Consider the following 20731-nt stretch of genomic DNA (forward strand, 5'->3'; position numbering starts at 1 on the left):
AAGGCTGTCACAGATCATATCATCCCAAAACATATAAAAAACCCACACAAGTATGTCTACAGACCTCTACAGATTATAACAGAATCATAAGACGGGACAGGGCCCCGTCATACCCCTGAATAGCATACATATATACAATAGCAGCAGACTGTACCAACATATAGGCTCTGGACAAAAGAGCACTCCCAAAATAGCAGAATAGATGTCCTAGGCAGGTGGGTCAGCAAATCTGTCGTCTGTACCTGCGCGGCATGAAAACGCAGCCCCCGAAGGAAGGCGGTCAGTACGAAATATGTACTGAGTATGTAAAGCATGGAACGTAGTAAACAAAGTCATAATCGAAGCAGAAGATACAGAAAATGAACTGAATATCCAGATTAGCAAAATGCTGATCATATAGCATAAATAGTATTCGCTGAAAACATATGTCGTACCTGGTCCCATTATGGAACAAGATCATAACCGAAATAGAACTTACAGAGAAGTGAGTGTAACATCCGAAGTATCAAATGCATATTTTCAAAACATGAGGAGTGTGTACAGAAACATATACCATATCATATCCGACCCCTGCCAAGGGACTCGGCAAACAGAACGTGGCCACCCCCCGACGCTGGTGCCACCACACATAAGGAGCAGAATATGGGATAACCCCGTAACATAACATATCGTATCAGATGGCCATATCAGATCATATCATATCAGAATGTGTGTACATGACACAACATACTCCACAACCCATGTACATATATACCTGCCCCCTCACATCGAGGCACGGCGAACAATGCAGTGGAATACGCTTGACAACATATCCTGGCCCGGGCTCAGTGGGGGAAACATTGAGGCATCCACGAATGGAGTAGTGAGAAACTAAATGCAATAAAAATACCATATATTTCCAGAGACTCAATGAGGCATATCGGATGACAAATCAAACCAATGAAATCGAACAGAATCATAGTAAGTGTATGTCGTATGTCATAATGAGTTACGGAAGAATAATCCTTCTAGTATCATTTTCATATTCCAAAATAGTTTACCAGACTCGAGGGAATCATTAAAACAATTTTCCTTAGTAGTTAAAAGGATAGTTAAAACGTTTCATTTTATATTGTTCGAAAATACGGCAATAGTACACTAAAAGGCAAAGCGGGAATAGTGGGAGACTAAATGAGACACAAAATATCATACCTTTACAGAGATTCAATAAAGTATTTAGAATAAATATCAATGGTAGTTAGAAGAGTAGTTAAGGCGTTTCCTTTAGAACCGCTTGAAATTAAGTTATAAACACAAAAAGGGTAAAGTCGGAAATAGTGGGCCCACCTCGGGACAACCGAAGCAGTGGGCTCAAATTACGTATATTAAGCTTATGGAGTCACCTACGGAGGTCCTAGGGACATTTCATAACTTTCTAGACAATTTGCGGAAGTTTACACAATTCTTTAACAAAGCATACTTATAGGGTTCAATTCCAGTGAATGAAGAAAAGACAATTTGAAACGCGGATTCCGAAAGACAGAATATTTCTCGAGGCTCGAATCCGATCCTAGTACATCTAGGACATGCCAAAAGAAGAATTGGGATAGCTTTACATACCTTTTATGCTTTTTACGCCTTTCGAAGTTCACTTCCCGTTTCGTCCAAAATGTACAAATGGTCACATTTACCAAATGTTAACCCTAAGACTTTAGGACTTAAATATCAAATCAACACTTTTCTACAGAAATTTGGGCAGCATTTCCCCTATACATATAGCATCCCCGAGAATTCAACTCGGCCAAAACAATCAACAACAACCCAATAACAACACTAACAACAACAACAATAACTACAAGACACAATATGGCACAACTAGTTCCCTTTCTAACATAGTGCGATACTTCCATTTCAACTTCAAATTTCCAAACAAATCTCAAGGGTTTCACATTCATCATTAATCAAAGATCATCACAATATAATTTGGAAGCATTTCATATCAATTCCACAAAATATTCACAAGATATACACAATATACAAGCTTTCCACCAAAGTCATAATTCCACCAAAACTTCTAATCTTTAACAAACATTTTCATAACATGTTTCTATCTTCCAACTTCATCAACAATCATCATAATTTACACCTTACGACTTCATTTCCACAATATCATAAAATCATATTAGAATGACATAACCTTTTACATTCCATTTCAATGCCAACTTAAATCATATTACCTTCCTTTACATTATAAGGATCACAACAACACAACCAACATATTAAACAAAATTAATTCATTCCCATTCTAATCTCCATATACCACACGGCCAATACCTATATTTCCAACTTCAACCAAATTCATTCAACTTTCATTCTCAATATGAATTCCATCATACTCACAACTAGAATACAACATAAATTTAACTCACCATACGTATATAACATACATACACACACGGCTACATGCCAACTTACATACCCACTTTGCAAACTTCCATATTTCCATACTTTCTACTCATTTCTACATACTACAACACAAACAAACGTTCATAACATAATAACATGGAATGAATTCTTACCTTTTTCTCCAATCTTCTTCACTTAACCAAAGTGCGGAAACGATGAAACGGATGAACCATCTTCCGAAATAATCATACCACGTTGTAGAGGGTACTTGAATTGGCAGGAATACTACAAGAAAACAATTTTTGGAACAAGATTTAAGGTACTCAATTTCCATGGGTCTTGGCCGAAATGGGTTTGTTTTTGTTCTTCATCTTTTGTGTTTCTTGAAAAGTCTAATGGATAAAGTGATAATATATAGTCCCTTTCATCTATTTTAACACATGGAAAATTCATTAATTTTTTTGTGGGTTTGGGCCATGGATTTGGCCGGCCACCCTCTTAAACTTGGGCCTCATTTTTTTTCTTTTCATTTTTCTTGGGCCAAACCGGTTGGTCCCGAGTTGGGCATAGCCCACTGACCTTTCGACCTTAAAACGTCCATATCTCCTTGTACCGACTTCACCTAGGAACCCACGACCTATGGTTGGAAAGCTAATTCAATTATCTATAACCTCTATATCTTGGTATTTTTCCAAATGCCAAACTTATAATACCGTTTTTGCCCCTCCAAGTCAGGTCACCCGGAAACGTTTTCTTAAAAATATTCGTTTGGAGGGATTCCACTTTGATTTGGCCCAAGGGTCCTTCATGAGTTGTGTTTAACTTTACATATGTGATTCATATAGCTTGTCACATGTTCCAAAAAAAAAACTTGACGTGTGGGCCCCACCTCAGCTTACAAATAATCCGACGTTCAAAAATACGGGATATAACATCAAGGTTTTTGTGATATTAAAGACAAGATGTTTTCTACAAGGACCATGATGACAATGATGGCTTCTTTCTTGTGAATCCATACATATCTTCCATAATGTCCTTATTTCCAAAACCTAAAGATTCATGATTCTTAAAGTTTGTCATGATGCTAAAGAAGATTATGTTTTCATGGTGGAAATGATAATGATGATGATGATCCCGTTCCTAGAAGTCTCAAAGTTTACGATTTTAAATGCTATGATGAGATTGTTGAGCTTATTTCAAGATTTCCTTGATTTTATTCATTGTTATTGATCTCACCTTATAATCATTGTTCCTTCAAGGTGAGGTATAGCGATGATGATTGCTCTACAACATAATCGGAGGTTACCGACCTTCCGCCACTCCTATAGAGTCGTAGCTTTTATTTGGGCTCTCATGCATGCTATATATATATACATGCATAGCCACCTGATCAGCGACGTTTGCGACAAGTCGGAAATTCAAGAAAAAGGAAAGATTTTTATGTTTTAATGTTATGAAATGGATATATATGTGTTAGTGATTGGATTAGTGTGAAGATTGTGGGATGAGGTTGTGTTTGTGCATGGTGTGTGTGTGTAAAAAGGGTGTGTTTGGCCGTGAGTTCCATGTGGTGCAAGCCATAAGAATTTTATCTTGTTTAGTTTGAATAATGTGTTGTTGTGATCTTTATGTCGTAAAGGATCGATTAAAGAATTGAGTTGGTGCTACAAAATAATTTCGGACGTTATCGGAAAGCGTATACATTTGGTATATTTGTGTATATCATAGTATATTTATGACACTAAAGACCTTAAATAAGATTTATGGTTGATGATAACGAATTTGGAATGAAACGACGCAAGTTAGAACATTCGTCGTAACTTTTGGTGTTTTGAATGAAAATTGGAAAGTAGTGAACTTTGGGGATGTTTGTATGTGGTTTGGAACTTGTATGTAGTGTGTTTGAATAATTGGGAATGAGTGAATGAATGGACTAATGTGGAAATAGATTTGGAATTTTGAAGTTGAATCAAGAATTTGCCAACTTATGTATTAAAGTGAAATTTTGAAGTTAATGTAGTATGATTGTGGGTTGTATGGTTTAATGATGTTTGGGCTGTTGTTGTCGTTGTATTTTGAGCCGAGCTAAGTCTCGGGGGTGTTAGATTTATAGGGGAAGTGCTGCCGAAATTTCGGTAGCCAAATATAGCCCAAAGACTAAAATGTTAATTCTCATGAATAGTAACTGGTAAAAGTGACCATTTGCAGTTTCTGGACGAAACGGGAATTGCGATTTGAGGAGCGTAAGGCGCCAACCAGGTATGTAAAGCCTACCTATCATTCTTTTGGCATGTCCTAGACATACTAGGTTAAGATTGGCCCCTCGGGAATAATCCTACTCTTGGAAATCGAAGTTCAAGTTCGAGCACTATTCATTCAGCGCGATTGAACCCTTTTTGTCGCATTTGGTTAAAAGAATGTTCGTACCTCCATAACTTGTGTTGTTGTGTCCGAAACTCTCCGAAACTTTCGTAGATGGCTCTATGGAGCCGAAAGTCTGTGATTTGCGTCCGCCGCCTCAGTTTGACCCGAGGTGGGCCCGCGAGCCCCGAGGCTCCCCTTATTCGGTTTGTTTGGTCCGTTTGTGTCCGTTATAATCTGCGACTGTCTGTTTATGACCCAAGGATGTGTTTGAAACTTCCTATGCCATTAATGTACGTTCTGTACTTTGAACGATGGGAGATTTTCGAAAACAAAGACGTATGAACAGTTTTTTCTTGAGAATTTGGCCGTTTGGCACTTCGTAACTTTTATACGCAAACTTTGATCAATCTGATTCCTACTCCGAGCCTTCGGGTGTCAGTATATGCCTATACGTAAACTATATGTCGAGTCCGACAAATTATTTTCGATATGCATATGGTTTCTGCACTACTCTGTTCGTGCTGTCTGCTAGGACTTCGTTCGTCGGTACCCGGGCCGGCTTTGTGATCGTGCGCGCTATATTATATTCGGGAGTTATGATGTGTTACGGTTTCCGAGGCCTCGCCATAGGGCCGGTTACCGTTTATGGAGTTATGATGTGATATGGCATTTGATATGTTCTGGTGATATGATGTGTCTGGAGACTGTACGGAGATTTGAAAACGTCTGGAGTTATGATGTGTTGTGGCACCAGCGTCGGGGGGTGACCACGTTCCTAAACCCTATACATGATTTGATTTGCATTTGTACGTTCGCCTCCCGCACAGGTTTGCTTGTTTGCGATGTCGGTGCGTTTGTTCTTTCTGACTCCAGCTGTGTTTGTGATTTCTGTACCTTCTGCTTTACATACTCAGTACTTCTCCCGTACTGACCCCCGTTTCTTCGGGGGCTGTGTTTCATGCTCGCAGGTACAGAAGCTCGTTTGGGTGGTCCTCCAGTTTAGGCTACTCATTCTGCTGTGTTGAAGAGCTCCCCTTTGATCCGGAGCCTACTTTTGGTACATATCTTTTGTTGTGTCTGTATTCTGTATATTTGGATGAGTGGGTACGGCGGGGCCCTGTCCCGTCCTATGTTCTTATGTTCTATTTTGTCTAGAGGCCTGTAGTCAGATTTGTGGGTCGTGGGTCCGGTGTGTTTGCACGTGAGTCTGTTTTGCGTTCTTAAGCGGCCCGTACGCTGCTATGGCCAAGTCGGCCTCTGAGTTTGTATGTATGTGTATGTACTTGGGGGCGATGTGCATTCCACCACCCTTCTGATGTGTGTGTGTGAAATTTGGCGATGTATATTCCGCCTCCTTTCTGATTTGTGATTTGTCTGATCTGTACGGGCGACTGCTTAGGATAAGTGTTCGGTAGATGTCTGATTACGATGTTCAGTTCGAATAACGTACGTGAGTTTGGGCGAGTCTGATTACGATGATCTGGGTGTGAGTTCGTTTGGGGTGTCCCAGAAGGGCACCAGTCGCGGCCCACGGGGCTGGGTCGTGGCAAAAGTGGTATCAGAGCGGTTTGTCCTCGGAATGTCTACAGGCCGTGTCTAGTAGAGTCTTGTTTATCGATGTGTTGTGCACCACATCTATAAACAGGGAGCTACAGGACATCTAGGATGTTGTGTTGCTCTTTTCTTTGGAATCTTAGATCGTGCGATAGAGCTGTGTTATTAGGGTCATTCTGATCTGACCCGTTGTTGTGTTTGCAGCGATGCCTCCGAAGAAGGCAACGGCGGCCCATAAGGGCAAGGCGAAGGTGGGAGAGACCAGTCAGGCACAACGGGCTACTCGGGCTCGTGTTTATGATTTGCCTGAGGTTACACCTCATTCTGAGGGGTCTGCTACACCCCCATTAGTACAGCCTAGAGCGGGACCTTCAGCAGCTCCAGAGGTCCGTGTACCCGCTCCTGAGATTCCTCAGCCAGGGGCGGAGGATAGGACCCTGAGGGAGGCTGTACAGTTGTTGACCACGATTGTAGCCGGACAGGCTCGCAGGCGCGGGCGGAGGGACGATGATGATGAGGACAGGCGGGAAAGCCCGAGAGTTCGGGAGTTCTTGTTATGCGGCCCTCCAGAGTTTTTCGGGTCTAAGCCCAACGAGGACCCCCATGACTTCATTCGGGGGATGCGGCGTGCATTAGACTTGGTCAGGGCTTCAGAGACCGAGTCGGTTGAGCTAGCCTCGCATAGACTTCGGGATGTTGCCGCACATTGGTATGAGACTTGGGAGCTATCCCGGGGTGAGGGTGCTCCTCCAGCTATGTGGGATCAGTTTGTGACTGCTTTCACCCGCCACTTTCTGCCCCCAGAGTTACGACGGGAGCGAGCTGATCGGTTTTTGCATCTGCAGCAGAGTGGTCGGAGCGTCCGTGAATATAATTTGGAGTTTGATTCCCTGGCCCGGTATGCCCCCGCCGTGGTGGCAGATATGACAGATCGGATGCATAGATATGTTATGGGGCTGGATCGTTACTTGATTGACGGGTGTATGGCGGTGTCATTGCAGACAGATATGGACATTGCCCGTCTACAGGCCTACGCCCAGGGGATGGAGAACCGGCACCGAGCAGATCGGCCCAGCCGAGAGTATGATGGGAGACGGCCCAAGAGGGCCAGATCAGCAGGGTATTCCGGAGATTCTCGGGGCGGGCAGCCTCAGTATCAGTCCAGCGGGTACTTTCCTCCGTCAGGCCGGGACACACAGTCTGTTGGTAAGAGGTTTGATGGAGCAGGACCGTCCAGGGCAGACCAGAGTTCCAGAGCCCCAGGTCCTCAGGCGAGCAGGGGTCCCAGTCAGTCTAGGCCACCCATCCCCCAGTGTTCGTATTGTGGAAGATCGCACCCAGGTGAGTGCTTCAGGGCCACAGGGGCCTGTTTTGCTTGCGGCCGCCAGGGCCATATCATGCGGGATTGTCCGTGGGCAGGCGGTTCCGGTAGCGCAGCACCGCCGATGAGATCTGTTGCGGGTTCGTCATCTACCCCTTCGGCCACGCGCTCTGCGGGGCGAGGTATGCCAGCACCAGCGGGCCGCGGTAGAGGCCGTGGTGGGGGTTCAGATTCTAGCGGTCCCTCGAACCGCATCTATGCTTTGACCGGTCGTCGGGACCCAGAGGCACCCCCAGACACAGACCCAGGTATACTACTAACCCTTTTGTTTAATGAATATATGCAATGGTAGGTTTGTACCTCAGTATTATGCGATATTCTTTTTGTGTGTGTCAGTAAAGGTAGGGTAAGAATCCGAATTAATGAAAACATCCGAGGCAGTTATCTGTGCATGTGGGAGGAAAATATATGGGATTTGGTAGGCTAGAACGATAGACCACACAACCAGAAAAGCAAACGACCTCTTTGGGCCAGAGTGAAACCCGCTACGAAAAATTTCCGAAAAATTTGCTAAGACCCCGTTTGGCCTAAAATTACGTGACAAAGGTCGTGCGAGGCAATTGGCGAAATTATATCAGCCCTAACGCGTCAAAATGTGTAAAAGTTTCAGGGTTAAGCGTACTCAAGCCAGAGCAATTCTGGGATGGGTGACCCCCTGGGAGGTAACGCAAAATTTTGCACAAGTGTAAGTATGATTAAGGTAAATGAAAACTTGGGGTAACCAAAGGCAAATAGGATGTGTGTGAAGTAATTAGTGCCCTTTCGAGAGTCGCGCGGAACGAGGCGGACTAAATGGGCAAAAAGGAAAGGGTACAACACCTCTTGGGAAATCGAACGAATTTGAATAATAGTCAGAGATGTTCGCCAGTAAGGTGTGAGTAAACGTGTGTATGTGTATATGTATGTGTATGTGTGTGTATGATTCTCATTTGCTGCCTATGAGGGCTAAGAGCCGAGCCCCGGAAACTAATGTTGTGATAAACAAAGGATAAGCAGTGTGAGTAATTGGAATTTTTGAAGGAGTCGATACGTAAGACGCAAGGTAAATTGTGTGACGACTGGATGAGTGAGTTTGCAAATAAAAAGGAAATTCCCATGAATTATTGGAGCCTTAATATGAATGATTTGATCCTAAAGTGACAATCTACCTCTGGTGCTTCTGCACTTCCAATTCCGATGAGGCTCTACCTAGTACGCCTCTGTAATTCTGAGTTCGACTATGTTCCCGTCCGATGAACCTTTTGTGCGTTTGATTCCGAATCCGTTTCTGTCTGGCACACCTCTGTATGTCTGACTCTGGATATAAATCCGTCTGATATACTTCTGTGCGTTTGATTTTGACCGCGCGTGTGTTTGATACCTTTTGGTTTGTCTGATCATGGTTCGGTATGAAACAATTTTGTATATTTGCTTCTGATTTCGGATTTGTTCGATATAATTCCGTACGTCTGGCTTTGATCGTGAATCTGTTTAGTATATCTTCGTGTGTCTGATTCTGCTTACAAATTCGTCTGATACGCCTTTGTACGTCTGACTCCGATCTCAGATGTGTCTGATATGCTTCCGTACCTTTGATGTTGACTACGAATCCGTCCGCCATAGTTGAGTATGTCTGCCTCCGATTATGAATCCGTCCGGTTTTAGTTCTGAATCTGTTTGGTATGAAGTGTCTGATATGAAGTAAAGTGAGATTACGACTATGTGGTAAGGAAACTCAGGAGTGTGAAAAGAAGATGATATTGACGATGACGTCTGGAAAGCGTTCGTCTGTTACAAGAATATGGCGTATGGTTCAGTGATTACGTAGAATATGAGAAAATGTATTATGAAGGCATTTGGATCGGTGATGCGAAAAATCTACCCTAGTATTGGTAAAGAAGCCATGTCGGAGAAATCAATAAAGGACAACTATCAAGAGAACCCTCCCGGAGTAGTACGACACCCATGAGTTCGATTCAACATTCGAGGACGAATGTTCTTAAGGGGGGGAGAATGTTATGTCCCGTATTTTCGTATAACGGGAAATCAAGAAATAAATAAGACTTGTGTGTGTTGAGGAAATAATTTGATTCAAGTTGCTATGCTCATGTTGATTATGAAATCATTGATGTCAAGACCTCGGGGAAGGCCGAGGGTAAATTTGGAATTTTTGAAATTAGTTTCGGGAATTACAAATTGGGACATTTCACGAATTGGGCCAAGTTTGGACAACAAGGAATTGAAGCCCAAGTCCTTGAAGAGGCCGGCCAAGGGGGGAAAGCCCAAGCCCATTTCATTAAGGTCATGTGCTATGCACATGACCTATGAGTGGATATATATCAAGCACACTTGGAATTATCAAGAATTTAATCAAAAATTCAAGAACACAAAGAAAGAGGGGTTTCGGCCACTAGAGAGAAAAAGAAAGAAAAATTTCCAAGCTTGATTGTTGATCCAAAAATCTCAAGTTTTACATAGTTGTGGAGTACTCAAGACGCTCTCCGACGTGATACAAGTAGTTTGGAGAAAGAGCGACGTTTGCGACAAGTCGGAAATTCAAAGATTTTTATGTTTTAATGTTATGAAATGGATATATATGTGTTAGTGATTGGATTAGTGTGAAGATTGTGGGATGAGGTTGTGTTTGTGCATGGTGTGTGTGTGTAAAAAGGGTGTGTTTGGCCGTGAGTTCCATGTGGTGCAAGCCATAAGAATTTTATCTTGTTTAGTTTGAATAATGTGTTGTTGTGATCTTTATGTCGTAAAGGATCGATTAAAGAATTGAGTTGGTGCTAGAAAATAATTTCGGACGTTATCGGAAAGCGTATACATTTGGTATATTTGTGTATATCATAGTATATTTATGACACTAAAGACCTTAAATAAGAGTTATGGTTGATGATAACGAATTTGGAATGAAACGACGCAAGTTAGAACATTCGTCGTAACTTTTGGTGTTTTGAATGAAAATTGGAAAGTAGTGAACTTTGGGGATGTTTGTATATGGTTTGGAACTTGTATGTAGTGTGTTTGAATAATTGGGAATGAGTGAATGAATGGACTAATGTGGAAATAGATTTGGAATTTTGAAGTTGAATCAAGAATTTGCCAACTTATGTATTAAAGTGAAATTTTGAAGTTAATGTAGTATGATTGTGGGTTGTATGGTTTAATGATGTTTGGGCTGTTGTTGTCGTTGTATTTTGAGCCGAGCTAAGTCTCGGGGGTGTTAGATTTATAGGGGAAGTGCTGCCGAAATTTCGGTAGCCAAATATAGCCCAAAGACTAAAATGTTAATTCTCATGAATAGTAACTGGTAAAAGTGACCATTTGCAGTTTCTGGACGAAACGGGAATTGCGATTTGAGGAGCGTAAGGCGCCAACCAGGTATGTAAAGCCTACCTATCATTCTTTTGGCATGTCCTAGACATACTAGGTTAAGATTGGCCCCTCGGGAATAATCCTACTCTTGGAAATCGAAGTTCAAGTTCGAGCACTATTCATTCAGCGCGATTGAACCCTTTTTGTCGCATTTGGTTAAAAGAATGTTCGTACCTCCATAACTTGTGTTGTTGTGTCCGAAACTCTCCGAAACTTTCGTAGATGGCTCTATGGAGCCGAAAGTCTGTGATTTGCGTCCGCCGCCTCAGTTTGACCCGAGGTGGGCCCGCGAGCCCCGAGGCTCCCCTTATTCGGTTTGTTTGGTCCGTTTGTGTCTGTTATAATCTGCGACTGTCTATTTATGACCCAAGGATGTGTTTGAAACTTCCTATGCCATTAATGTACGTTTTGTACTTTGAACGGTGGGAGATTTTCGAAAAAAAAGACGTATGAACAGTTTTTTCTTGAGAATTTGGCCGTTTGGCACTTCGTAACTTTTATACTCAAACTTTGATCAATCTGATTCCTACTCCGAGCCTTCGGGTGTCAGTATATGCCTATACGTAAACTATATGTCGAGTCCGACAAATTATTTTCGATATGCATATGGTTTCTGCACTACTCTGTTCGTGTTGTCTGCTAGGACTTCGTTCGTCGGTACCCGGGCCGGCTTTGTGATCGTGCACGCTATATTATATTCGGGAGTTATGATGTGTTACGGTTTCCGAGGCCTCGCCATAGGGCCGGTTACCGTTTATGGAGTTATGATGTGATATGGCATTTGATATGTTCTGGTGATATGATGTGTCTGGAGACTGTACGGAGATTTGAAAACGTCTGGAGTTATGGTGTGTTGTGGCACCAGCGTCGGGGGGTGACCACGTTCCTAAACCCTATACATGATTTGATTTGCATTTGTACGTTCGCCTCCCGCACAGGTTTGCTTGTTTGCGATGTCGGTGCGTTTGTTCTTTCTGACTCCAGCTGTGTTTGTGATTTCTGTACCTTCTGCTTTACATACTCAGTACTTCTCCCGTACTGACCCCCGTTTCTTCGGGGGCTGTGTTTCATGCCCGCAGGTACAGAAGCTCGTTTGGGTGGTCCTCCAGTTTAGGCTACTCATTCTGCTGTGTTGAAGAGCTCCCCTTTGATCCGGAGCCTACTTTTGGTACATATCTTTTGTTGTGTCTGTATTCTGTATATTTGGATGAGTGGGTACGGCGGGGCCCTGTCCCGTCCTATGTTCTTATGTTCTGTTTTGTCTAGAGGCCTGTAGTCAGATTTGTGGGTCGTGGGTCCGGTGTGTTTGCACGTGAGTCTGTTTTGCGTTCTTAAGCGGCCCGTACGCTGCTATGGCCAAGTCGGCCTCTGAGTTTGTATGTATGTGTATGTACTTGGGGGCGATGTGCATTCCGCCACCCTTCTGATGTGTGTGTGTGAAATTTGGCGATGTATATTCCGCCTCCTTTCTGATTTGTGATTTGTCTGATCTGTACGGGCGACTGCTTAGGATAAGTGTTCGGTAGATGTCTGATTACGATGTTGAGTTCGAATAACGTACGTGAGTTTGGGCGAGTCTGATTACGATGATCTGGGTGTGAGTTCGTTTGGGGTGTCCCAGAAGGGCACCAGTCGCGGCCCACGGGGCTGGGTCGTGACAGACTCCATGGTGTTCCTTCAGCCATTATTTCACATAGGGGAGCACCGTTCACAGCCAGATTTTGGAAGTCTTTTCAGCGGGGATTAGGGACTCAGGTGAGTCTTAGCACCGCATTTGACCCGTAGACAGATGGGCAAGCAGAACGAACTATACAGACCCTTGAAGATATGCTTAGAGCTTGTGTGCTTGACTTTGAGGGCAGTTGGGAGGATCATATGCCTCTTATCGAGTTCGCATATAACAACAGTTACCATTCCAGTATTCAAATGGCTCCTTATGAGGCCTTATATGGGCGGAGGTATAAATCACCCATAGGATGGTTTGATGTTGGGAGAATCAGTTGCTAGGCCCAGACGTAATTCAGCAAGCAGTTGATAAGGCGAAAATGAATTGGGAGAGGATGCTAAAAGCCAGAGCCGACAAAATTCCTATACGGATAATCAGCGACGTAAGTTAGAGTTCAAGATGGGCGACTGGTGTTCCTGAAAGTTTCGCCTATGAAGGGAGTGATGAGGTTTGGTAAGAAGGGTAAGCTGAGCCCTTGATATATTGGGCCATATAAGATCATTCCTATAGTGGGTACAGTGGCATATGAACTAGAATTGCCTTCTGAGTTAGAATCGGTACATACAGTATTTCATGTATCAATGCTTCGTAAGTGTATCAGAGATCCTTCAAGAGTTATACCAGTGAATGATATCCAGGTGACCGAGCAGTTATCGTATGAAGAGGTTCCAGTGGCTATATTGGACAGGCAGGTCCGTCGGTTGTGAACCAAGGATGTAGCCTCCATTAAAGTCTTGTGGAGGAATAAGAATATTGAAGAAGTAAAGTGGGAAGCGGAAGAAGCGATGAAGATTAAGTACCCGTATTTATTCCCAGCAGTACAGGAGGTGCAGTTAGAGGCATCACTTTCCCAGGTATTGTTTTCATTTCAGTTATCGTGATTTGGTCGTGTGAGGCCATGGTATTATATGTTGTAGTGTGTGGCCCTGTGTGGCATTATTTTGGGTTGCTGTGTGCAGGGCGGATTGGTATAAGTACAGGGGAAACTCTGCCAAAATGTTTATAACTCAGGATTGTTCGAACACCCGACGATGGATGTTCCTAAGGGGGGAGAATGTTATACCCCTCGTCTTCGTAGTACAAGAACCTATGGGTTCCTACTCGGGTATGCCCTTGGAATAGAGACACGAGCCCGAATTTGGAGATAGGAAATGTATTACCCCGTGTAAAAGAGTACCAGTATGTATCCCGGGTAATTTAGAGAATTAGAAGTTGAGCGAATCAAGTCAACGCGATCAGAACATAAATAGAAAAATCTACAGGACACCAGTCAACGTCGACGAGTCGTCGACATGTTTGACGGACCGTCGATGGGATCCCGTAGCTATGCATTATCTGGCGCAGGTCGATGGGCCAGTCAACGTGTCACGACCCAACCCCGTAGGCCGTGACTTGTGCCCGAATTGGACACTCATATTTATCTGTTAACTCTAGTAATTTATAATTAGCATGTCATGATCTCATTTGTATGTAAGAAGATAGTGAGTTATTTAGATTTGTCAAGTTCTGTATGGCTTAGTCATCCATCTCCCGAGGAGTTGCACTTATCAAACAACAACATTTATATATATTCCTAAGCAAGCCGACAAGGCTGCCACGATATACAAAATACCAAACATACACACATATGCAAGCCGACAAGGCTGCCATTACGACTGGGTACGCCCCAAACTTAAGTCAAAACATAAAACGCATCAACAACTGTAAACAGACCCACACCGATGTCCACAGACTTCTAAGAGTAACGACCGTATTATGTGGCGGGACAGGGCCCCACCGTACCCAAATAAACACATACGGACACAACATAAGGAGGTTATACCACAAGCTAGCTCCGGAACAAAGGAGCAGTCCAAAATAGCTGAAAGATGATCTAAGCTGGCGGATCTCCAAAGCGAGCGTCTGTACCTGCGGGCATGAACGCAGCCCCCCGGAGGAAGGGGGTCAGTACGGAATATGTACTGAATATGTAAAGCTTGAAACATAGTATAGACTTATATTGAGACACGGTACATAGGATGCATTGCAACAACAGAATTTCATAAAACTTGCCTTTGAACATATTTCATCTGTATCATTCTCATATCATTGCTATTATAGAGTTTTGTAGTCAAAGCTGCATAATCATTCTGTATAAAACATACATGACGTGTCCTGGCCCTTTTTATGAGGGACTCGGTAATTTAAAATCATAGCATCATAACATAAACATAGACGTGTCCCGGCCCTTTCCTGAGGGACTCGGTAATAAGTAATATGCCCTCCTGGCCACCATCATCTCCATATCATCATATCATCATATCATCATATCATCACATCATCATATCATCATCATATATATATACATAACTTGTCCCGGCCCTCTAGTGAGGGGCTCGGCGATTAATATAATAAATGTGCGCACGAAAACGTACCCTGGCCCGGGACTCAGTGAAGGATATAGCGGTAAGCACGAGCAGAATAATAAGCAACCACATATATGCAAATCATCTTTTTAGACTCAAGGGATAAGCAACTAACCCGCTCTAAGTGTCAAAATAATGTTCACCTTCAGTTCATTTCAAGTCTCATAACAAACTATTACAAGAAACGTTTTAGACTTCATGTACATATGTCACTTTAATATGGTATAGCTTTTGGAAGTCAAGTATGTCTTTAGTTGTGCAATTCTTTAAGTATAGGAACTTTCATGCATCGTTCATTAGTCACTCATACTGTAGGTACATGACAATAACATTAGTGAAATATAGATTCATAAGCCATACATGAAACTAGAGAATAGAATTTACCCCAAAATTCATATCGTTTCATTCTTACGTCTAGGACATGCCAAAAGAAAGAAGGAATAGGCTTTACATACCTTTTGCGTTTAGTTGTATTCTAACTTGTACTTTCTGCCCAACAATACTTATCCTATATCAAGATGTGAAGAACTACAATTAGTCTACAAGGGCATTCAACACGTATTGTGACATTCACAACTCCTTTCTAACAATTAAACGACGTTTCGTTCGCATTTAACCCAACTAGCGTTACAAGCTAACATGGCTAGTCGTTCTTTCATATATTGATCAAAACTTGTTTAAGCATGACTTAGGGAACTTGGGCAGTCCCTACACCACCCAAAACAGTCTCATACACACGGCAACCCAACACACACATCATTTCCATTCTTACTTAGCAATTTTCCAGTTTTAACTTGCAACAACACAACACTTTTCATGACTTTACTTTCATGAAATCTTGGAACTGTTTTAGCATCATCTTCACTCTTACAACAGCCCACAATCAGTTCAGTTTTAACTTGAATCATGGCATTTTACATTCACTACACGTTTGCAACAAAAACCAACATTCAACACACACAATTTCACTTCTAATCCCTAAAACTGTCCACGGTTTTTGGACTGCCCTTACCCCTCAACATAATTCGTTTCTTGAACACCTTAATTTACATATTCAACATGCATACAATACACTACAATGTCCACAACAACAACAATCAAATTATAGCCCAAAACAGTCCATGAATTCGTCCAAAACAGCCCCCTACCCGGTTTCATCACAACTACTCCAACTTCATGATTTTCATTCGTTTATCCAACTACAATGCATTCAATTCATTTCCAATACATGTTCAACAAGATTAAGCATGACTTCATCAGAATCTTCAACACATGATTCATTTTAAATTCGAGCAAAAACAGTCCAATAGCCAACATGCAACATCACAACCAAACTCCCACAATCTTTGTTCATTTACATATGTTGATACATATTCAATTCACTAACAATACATGCACAATGAAATCAGTCATAAACTCACCTCACACACGGCTCACTCTCTACTTCAACTACAACCACAATCCAACAACAACATGCATGAACTATACATTCAAATCATCATGCAACACAAGAAACAACAAACATTCTTACCTTTCAATCTTGTGCTTCACTTGGCCGAATTTTCAGCTCTATTGAGTGCTTCACTTTCTTGTTTCTCTTCAACAACTAATACACTTTCTTACACACTAGATGAGGGATAGTTTTGATGGAGAAAAAACTGGAATTTCTGGGCACAATATCACCCCACCCTCTCGGCTAGCTCTTAGCCGAGAGCACCTCTCTCTACTCTTTCTATCTCTAAATGTTTCTTGACTTGTGGTGATGAAAATTATGTTGTGAAGGTTTGGAGTGATCAGACTTTGTGTGAATATGTTCCCCTCATTGAGTTGGCCATGTGGATTACACTAAATTGGGTCAAGATTCTTTGACCAAAGCCTTATATGGCACGGCCAAACAAGGCATAAAGTGGACTGATTTTTTTTTTTTTTTTTTTTGTCTTTCCAATCCCACTTTTTAATCCAATTATGGTTAGTTTCATCCCAATTTTTCATTACTAGTTTAATGCCACACGAAAGTTGTGGATAAATTGTGACTCGACACGAAACCGGAAGTTAAAATCTCTACTTCATATCTTAAGATAGTCTTGCCTTTAACTCGTCGCGCTTATTTTAAAGCGTCCCGACGTATGAAAATACGGGACATAACACAACGGACCGTCGACATGTCCGTCGACCCGCTCGTCGAACCGGACCGCTGTAGCCTTTTTGGTATCAGAGTATAAATTTGTGCATCACGACTTCATTTCATATTTTCCTCCTTCCAAATATCAGAAAGCCCTAATATATTCTCTCCCAATATTTTCCATCACATTACTGAGGATTTGACAAGGCCCGGACCCAGTAAAGCCGAGATGGTGAAGAAGAAAGGTTGCTTCTAGGGTTTCTTCAAGTTGTGGAGTTTAGGGAGTTGAAGTTGAAGTGATTCTTGGGATTCTTGACCCCTCAAGGTATGTAAATGATTTCTACCTTTGTATTTAAGTTGAGTATCATGAGTTTTAGTGATTCTAAGTAAAGAGGGGGTAGTTGTGAATGTGGTAAGTTGATGAAACACAAAATAGTGACTTAGGGTTGTTTTAAGAGATGATTGGGGATGGATTTGAATATATTTTGATATATAAGCATTGTTATTGTAGTTATGGTTGGTATTAAAGTGAATGAGAAGTTGAAGGGTTGTGAAGCTTATATAGAAATGTTTTCCATGATTCGTTAAGCTCTCTATGCATCTAAAAGAGGTTAGCAAGTAATGTACCTAGTCAAATGAAGGTCTATGTTATCTTAATTGTAGATTTAAAAGTCGAGAAATAGGAGTTGGACGATTTGATATAGGTCAAGGTATGTTAAGGCTATTCTTTCCTTATTTTGGCATGATCCTATGATATGATCCAATAAGCGAGTAAGCTAGTCCATATTACTCTACTCTTAGAAGCATTAGAAGTGTTTCAGTTTTTGACATTCTTTTTTTTTTAAGAAAAACTAATCAGCCTGATGCTGTTGGATTTTATTAAAAAGAAACAAAGATATTGACAGAACAAAATGAAAGAAAGATGAAAAAAGCTATACTACTCTATCCTAGGAAATGAAAGTAAAGTCTAAGCCTTGTTTGAACAGCCAAGTGTAACAATGAAGAAACTGCAAACAAGAACACTCCTTCTTTGGATTGATGCCATTATCAGTCACCTCAAGCTCTCACTAGGTGCTATGGTATGCAATCTCACTGAAAATCTTTCAAGAAGAAGTGTGGTATGAAGCTCCTCATGGTTGTTGTCCTTTACTGTCCAATATCCCTGATCAATCTTACACATGAGGTTATGTGTCACGACCCAGCCCCGTGGGCCGCGACTGGCACCCTACTTGGGTACCCAGACCAAATTACGTATTCATTGCCAAATCCGAACTTATTTCAGAATTTCATAAAAATCATATCAAACATAACTTATCGAAATATGTCTTAAGCGGTCACGCCAAATCAAAATATCATATCAAATACAAACTGAGCGGCGGAATAGACATCGCCGGTCAAAAGAGCAAACGTAGGCATAAGGGCCATTTGGGGCCATCATAATGAACAGACCGCTTTAAGACCAGAAAACGAAATCAAACCAACACATATAGGACCCTCATCCCACATATATGACTACAGGCCTCTACGAATTCAAAACAAAGACATATGGCGAGACAGGGCCCCGCCGTACCCAAATAGTCAAATGTACCGAATATATATAAAGCAAAAGGAGTCTGTACCAAAAGTGGACTCCGGATCAAAGGGGAGTACTCCAGAATAGCGAAGAGGGAAGCCTACTGCGGAGGGTCACCAATGTCTGTACCTGCGGGCATAAAACGCAGCCCCCGAAGAAAGGGGGTCAGTACGAAATATGTACTGAGTATGTAAAGCACGGAGTACAGAAATATGGATCAAAACTGGCAGCAAATCAGATAACAAAATGGAATACAAATCGGTATGTCAAAATCCGTATCAAAATCATATACGTATATACAATGCAAACGAAATCATGCAAACGCATAGGAACGTGGTCGCCACTCCGACGCTGGCGCCACACACAGCATAACACCAGAAGGTTTCAAATCTCCGTACATCCCCGAACACAAACATAATCATAGGTGAGCGTATCGCACCACGAGCCATATCACAGCATAACTCCAAACGGAACCCGGCCCTATGGCGAAGCCTCGGGAACCGTAACACAGCATACGGCCGAATTATTATAAGGCGCACGAATCATAACCGGCCCGGGAACCGGTGAACGAAGTCATAATAAGGCACGAGCGGAGTCGTGAGCAAACAAATGCAAATCATACTTCAAAATAGTCTTTCAAAACATAATAGTTTTACAAATCGTTCCATAGCACAAAATAAGCGAATACTTAGTCGATACAAAGATCCGTTGCACAAAAGTTTCCAAAATGGTACGTATGGCTCAAACGTAACTTAGCACATCATAATATTCAAAACATATCTCATAGGAGGGAGTTCCAGAATCGAAAGTATCATATCAAACTTTGTTCACAAAGATAGCCCAATAAGGCAAATAGGGCGTATCGGGGTTAGCGGGCCCACCTCGAGTCAAATTGAGGTGGCGAACATATTTTCTGAACATTCATAGGCCAAAGGGTCATACATAATCATTTCTAAGTTACCCGACCACATTTCGATAGGTTTCGGATGAGTGGTGGCATTCTAGCCAAAATAGAGCCCTTAGGCTTCAATTGAATTGAATGAATAGTAACTTTTCTGTGGATCGGGTTTCGAGGACCAGGAATGCTCCGGAAGTTCTCATATTCGCCTACCATACTAAGATATGCCAAACGAAGGAGTGGGAAGCTTTACATACCTTACAGACGTCGTATGCTCTCCCAAAAGTCAAGTCCCGTTTCGTCTGAAATCTGCAAATGGTCAAAGTTACCAATTGAGATTCTTAGGCTTAAAAAATGCCTTTAACTTCATTTTTGCCTACCGAAATTTCGGCAGCATTTCCCCTATAAATCTAACATCCCCGAGGCTTAGCCCGGCTCAAAATACATCAATAACAACAGCCCACACATCACCAAACAACACAAGCAATAATCAAACCACTCTAGCTTCAAAGTTCTACTTTATTATCTAAGTTGGCAACTTTCATTCAAACTTCCAAACTCCAATTCTATATCTACATAATTGCATTCATTTCCTCATGCCAACTTATACAATTACATCCTAACTACAATCCAAGCCATACACGAAATTACCCCAAAATCCATTACTTTCCATAATTCTTCAAAATATCGAAATTCACGACGAACATTCTAACTCGCGTCGTTTCATTCCGAATTCATTAACATCATTATAAATTCATATTTAAAGTCTTTAGCACTCTAAATATACAATGATATACATAATGATACCGAAGGTATACGCTTTCCGATAATATCCGAAATCATTTTCCAACGCCAATTTAATTCATCAATCAATCATTTACGACACAAGGATCATAACAACACATTATACCAACTAAACAAGATCAATTCACCTCACTTTCTTCTCCCTATGGCTCACGGCCA

Source organism: Lycium barbarum, chromosome 7 (genome assembly GCF_019175385.1).
Source record: "Lycium barbarum isolate Lr01 chromosome 7, ASM1917538v2, whole genome shotgun sequence".
Classification (NCBI taxonomy): domain Eukaryota; kingdom Viridiplantae; phylum Streptophyta; class Magnoliopsida; order Solanales; family Solanaceae; genus Lycium; species Lycium barbarum.